This window comes from Colobus angolensis, unplaced genomic scaffold (assembly GCF_000951035.1).
Source record: "Colobus angolensis palliatus isolate OR3802 unplaced genomic scaffold, Cang.pa_1.0 Scaffold472, whole genome shotgun sequence".
Taxonomy (NCBI): domain Eukaryota; kingdom Metazoa; phylum Chordata; class Mammalia; order Primates; family Cercopithecidae; genus Colobus; species Colobus angolensis.
Genome location: NW_012118177.1, coordinates 1,730,849 through 1,736,848, shown reverse-complemented (window position 1 = coordinate 1,736,848; position 6,000 = coordinate 1,730,849). Strand labels below are relative to the sequence as shown.

The following is a 6,000-nucleotide window of genomic DNA, read 5'->3' as shown; positions in this document are numbered from 1 at the left end:
GATCCGCCTGTCTCGGCCTCCCAAAGTGCTGGGATTACAGGCTTGAGCCACCGCGCCCGGCCTTATTTAGTGTAATTAAAAAGGAACAAGTGGGGGGAAATGATCTCTCTCTGCACTGTCCAAGATGATTAATAATGAGTCACACAAAACTATTTACATGTAAAACAATTACAATTAAATGACATTAAAAATTCAGTTCCCAGACACATTGCAAGTCTTTAAGAGCAACATGTGGTTACGATTACCATACTAGAACAGCGTAGATATAGAAGTTTACCATCATCACAGAAAGTTCTGTTGGGCAGAGCTGCTCTAGAGCATTACAATCTTGTCATTTCACCAAAATCACAGGTAGAGTTATAGCCCAAAGAACTCTGACAGCATTTGGTATTGCATTATTTAGGATTTTCATTTACACATAATTCAATTTTCAGCAATAGTTAGCAGCATGTTGCAGTGGTTAAGTGGTAGGACTTTGGAGTAGAATTGCGTGGATTTCTACCATAGCTCCAACTAAACTGTGTAACCTTGGGCATGTAACTTCACTCCTCTGTGCCTGTTTTCTCATTTTAAAAAAGGTAGGAGCTGCAGGATAATAGTACCTTCCTCACAGAGCTGATGTGAGGATTGCATAAGATAAGCTCAGTAACTGACAATGTGATCTATAAATGCTAGTTATTATTGGCATTATTCTTCAAGTCTAGAAGATGAACTTAGTTTTTTTTTTAATATCTAGAATCCAGGTGGTCAGTGGAAAGGGCAATAGGAAACGTTCAATTATAAGAGCAGCAAGGGAGTCAGACCCTAACAGGGCCCCATTTGTCTCTTAATGGACATAAACAGCAACCACATCATTCCTCCATAACTTGGGGCCAGCCACAAAAGAGAAGAGACCTTCTCCTCTAAGACCTATTTATCTTGCAGCTTTCAAAAAGTCAAAAGATAACTTCCCATTGGCCTTAAAGGACTCAGAATTGAAAGTTAATTACCATGTCACATCAAATAAAATAAAAGCAAAATATACTGTTTATAAAAGAAGATTACCCAAACAAGTCACTCAGTAGGAAAGGCACTTGGAATTGTTTTTCCAGCTTTTCTACCAATCAGATCCAAGTACTTGATGCATTTTTATGGTGAAATGTCACTATACCCAATACTTTGTGAATACTACAACACAGGGATACTGTACCTCCATAATCAACTAGAGAAGTATTTATTGAATATGCAGGGCACTTCTGCTCTACACCAACTATGACTGGCAGGCTAAATTCAGCCCATCCCATGTTTTTGTGTGGCAAGCAAGGTATGAATGATTCTCACAATTTTAAATGGTTGGAAGAACCACCTTCAAACACTGTTAGAGAATGCTGAATGGCTTTGGAAATTAACTTTTGATGGAGGCTTGATAATGTTTATTAATTAATTCAACCTAAAATTACAAGGCAAAACAATGCTTATATATGAAAAAAACTGTAGTAAAGTCATTTTGACAATATTGTTTGAATCACAAGTAATGTCAAGATGCTTTATCCACTTCCCATGCTGTCACAAGTCAATATGGAATACCCTTTGCACTTGCTTCAAGGTCCAAAAACTACTGCTGGAACTGTAGACTGAATTCAGAAAATATATATGCTACAAATTTGTATGGAAATAGAGATCTTGCTTCTTGTTTTAACTTTTATTTCATTTTATTTTGAGATGGAGTCTCGCTCTGTCACCCAGGCTGGAATGGGTGTTTATAGATCACCACTTTATAGATCACCACTTTATATCCACTAAAATGCCTATAATCAAAAAGATAGATATTAATAAGTATTGGTAAAGATATGGAGAAATTTGGCTGGATGTGGTGGCTCATGCCTATAATCCCAGCATTTTGGAAGGCCAAGGTGGGCAGATCTCTTGAGGACAGGAGTTCCAGACCAGCCTGGCCAACATGGCAAAACCCTGCCTCTACTGAAAAGACAAAAATTAGCCAGCGTGGAGGTACATGCCTGTAATCCCAGCTACTCAGGAAGCTGAGGCACAAGAATCACTAGAACCCAGGAGGCAGAGGTTGCAGTGGGCTGAGATCCTGCCACTGCACTCCAGCCTGGGCGACAGAGTGAGACTCTGTCTCCAAAATACAAAAAGAAAATAAGAAAAAAAATGTGGATAAATCTGAAATCTGAACCCTTGAACATTGCTTGCTGATGGGAAGGTAAAATGGTACAGCCACTTTTGTAAACAGTCTGAAAGTTTCTCAAAAAGTTAAACAGAGTTACGATATGACCCAGCAATTCCACTCCTAGTTAAGTACCCAGAAGAAATAAATGAAATCTCAGCTGGACATGGTGGCTCACACCTGTAATCCCAGCATTTTGGGAGACCTAGATGGGAGGATCACTTGAGCCCAGAAGTTCAAGATCAGCCTGGGCAACATAGTGAGACCCTGTAACTACAAAAAATCATAAATTGGCTGAGTGTGTTGGTGCATGCCTGTAGTCCCAGTTGCTCCAGCGGCTGAGGTGACAGGATTACTTGAGTTAGGGAGGTGGAGGCTGCAGTGAGCCATGATCGTGCCACTCCACTCCAGTCTGGGCAACAGAAGAAGACCCTGTCTCAATAAAAAATAAAATAGGCCCAGCACAGTGGCTCATGCTTGTAATCCCAGCACTCTGGGAGGATCACCTGAGGTCAGGAGTTGGAGACCAGCCTGGCCAATATGGCGAAATGCTGTCTCTATTAAAAATACAAAAATTAGCCAGGTGTGGTAGCATGCGCCTCGGGAGGCTGAGGCAGGAGAATCGTTTAAGATCGGGAGGCGAAGATTGCAGTGTGCCAAGATTGTGCCACTGCATTCCAGCCTGGGTGACAGAGCAAGGCTCTGTCTCAAAATAAAATGAAATAAAAGTTAAAACAAGAAACAAGATCTCTATTTCCATACAAATTTGCAGCATATATATTTTCTGAATTCAGACTACAGTTCCAGCAGTAGTTTTTGGACCTTGAAACAAGTGCAAAGGATATTCCATATTCCAAAATCCATTTAACTGTGTAATTGAGCAGCTTTCACCAAACTTTCAATTGGAAGTGATTAACCTGCCATATAATGCTAAAAGGCACTATTAAGAGAAGAACAGAATTCTATTCCAAGCAATGAATATGCTCAATTAAAATCATATGTTTGTGTAACATTGATAATGTATGATGAGAATGTGGTACTTGACCTCTGCGGACTTCCTTCCAAACACATAATGCCAGTCTAAGCATAAAATTGATGGTTTTTCAACAAAATGACTGACCAGTACTCCTTAAAACTATCAAGGTCACCAAAACAAAATAAGTCTGAGAAAGTGTCACAAGTCAGAAGAGGCTAAGGAGATACAATGACTAAATGTAATGTGGTATCCTGGATGGGACAGCATCTCTAGAGATAAACTAGTGAAACCTGAAAAAAACAAAAAAGCATGGGGTATAGTTAATAGCAATATACCAATGTGGGCTTATTAGTTGTGACATATATAGCACAGCAGTGTAAGATGTTAATGATAAGAGATTCAGCAAATGGTGCTAGGACAATTTCTATATCCACATGCAAAAAAAAGAACTTAGATTCTCACCTCACATCACAGAGAAAAAATGAACTCAAAATGAATCATAGACTTAAATGTAAGAGAGGAAGTAATAAAGCTTTTAGAAGAAAACATTGGAGAAAATCACTGAGACCTTGCAATTAGGCAAAAACTTCTTAAGTACAACACCAAAAGAATGGTCCATGAAAAAAAAAAATGATAAATTGGACGTCACCCAAATTCAAAACGTTTTCACTTCAAAAGACACCATCAAGAAAAGAAAAAGGTAAGCAGCAGACTGGGAGATTATATGTGCATATCATATATCTCTCAGGGACTTGATCTAGAATATAGAAACCATCCTTACAACTCAACACCAAAAAGACAACTCGATTTAAAAATGGACAAAAGATATAACAGACACTTCACTGAAGAAGATATATGAATGGCTAAGAAGCACATGAAAATATGCTCACCATATTATAAATTATAATTTATAAATTTATAAATTAAAACCACAATGAGACACCATTTCACACCCACTTAGAATGGCTATAATAAAAAACACAGTAAATAACAAATGGTGGCAAGGATGTGGAGAAACAGGAACTCTCATACATTGCTAATGGAAGTGCAAAATGTTGCTGCCATTTTGGAAAACAGTTGTGCAGTTTCTTAAGAAGTTAAACATATATTTTCCCTGTGATCCAGTAACTGCACCCTTAAGTATCTATCAAAGAGAAATGAAAAAAATACGTCCACACAAAGACTTACATACTAATCTTCTTAGCAGCACTAGTCATAGTAGCCAAAACTTGGAAACTGATGTACCTATCTAATAGTGAGTAGATAGACAAAAATGTGTTATATCCATAAAATGGAATACTATTTGGCAATAAAGTACTGATACATACTATGATACGGATGAATCTCAAAAATATGATGCTAAGTGAAAAAAATCATACACAAAGACTGCATATTGTATGATTTCATTTATATAAAATGTCCAGAATAGGCAAATTTACAGAAACAAAAAAGTAGATTAGTAGTTGTCTGGGGCTGGGAATGGGACAGAGGATTGATTAACTGTAAATAGGCATGAGGGAATCTTACTGGAGATATCAAAAAGTTCTAAAACTGATTTATGGTGATGGTTGCCCCACTTCAGTAAAGTTACCAAAAATCATTTAATTATGCACTTGAAATCAGTGAATTTTATGATGTGTAAAATGTACCTCATTTTGAGTGAGTGGTATACAGGAACTCTACTAACCTTGCAATTTTTCTATAAATCTAAAACTATTCTGAAATTTTTGAAAAAAATAATTTAAATAAAAATAAAAAAGTGTATGTTTATGAATTGATATCAGTATTTGACAGTACCTATCTGTGTAAAATGACATTTTCAAAGATTAAATAGGTAAAAATCTCATAACAGATCAGCATTAACAGATGAACATTTAAAATCAATTTTGACAGTACGGAACACTAATTCTGAGCTCCAATTAAGCAAAATATTATCCCCTAAAAAGAACTATATTCTTCTCATTGGTAGTCCTCCTGTATTACAAAAAAAAAGTACTCAATTAGTATTATATTTTGAATTTCATCAATAAAAATTTGTTGAAATTTGTTTTCTCCCTTGTCATAAAAGTACCAACCAAGTATTCTTGATTTTCCCTTTTGACCTACAAAGCCTAAAATATTTACTATCTGGCTCTTTACAGAAAGTTTCCCAACTGCTATTCTACACTATAACAGGATAAACATAAACATAATCAATCTCTTTCTTAAATGTATTCTTATCATTACCTAGTTGTGGCATAATGTCCTCTGGATATGCCCTATAAAGGGTCAGTCTTGCATTGCTTCTGCTATGGCACTATTTGGGATTTCTATAAAAAGAAACACTATTAGCTTAATAGTTGTAGCAAAGCCTTGACAACATAGTTAATATCGTGATATTAAAGTGCCAACACCACAGCCCGGTATCCTTAACATGACCCTCATCAAGTTGTGATGTCACCAGGCTATGGACTCACCGAGGTCTCTTAGATATCAAGTGGCTCCCGCGGCATCACACCCTGCCTTTGGCATCACCCTGGCACATCACCTCAGTACGGTGCCATATGCTATCACTGCTGTGGCAGAACCCTGTCCAGACGCCACACCGCCGAGATGTCGGAGTAATTAACTCCCACTTCTTTCCACTCCCTGGGCGGTGGCAGGGAGGGGGAGGGTAGCCACCGTCACCGGTTCGAGCTCAGGAGGTAGTACTCAGCTCCAACCCTTGTCCCTTCCGCCTGCCACTGCAGGTCAGGAACCCCGAGGGACAGGACCTTTAGGCTCCCATAACTCTCTTGCCCTGCCCCCGAACCCATTTCATATGGCCGACTCAACGACCGGCCAGCGACTACCCACCCCGGCTCTTTCACACGGTTCC

General features: G+C 38.3%; 1 protein-coding gene across 3 annotated transcripts in view; it reads right to left on the bottom strand.

Annotated features, from left to right (window-relative positions):
- The window catches only part of ATG4A (autophagy related 4A, cysteine peptidase), a 72,751-nt gene that overhangs the window by 66,564 nt on the left and 187 nt on the right, over positions 1-6,000 (bottom strand). The window lies entirely within an intron of this gene.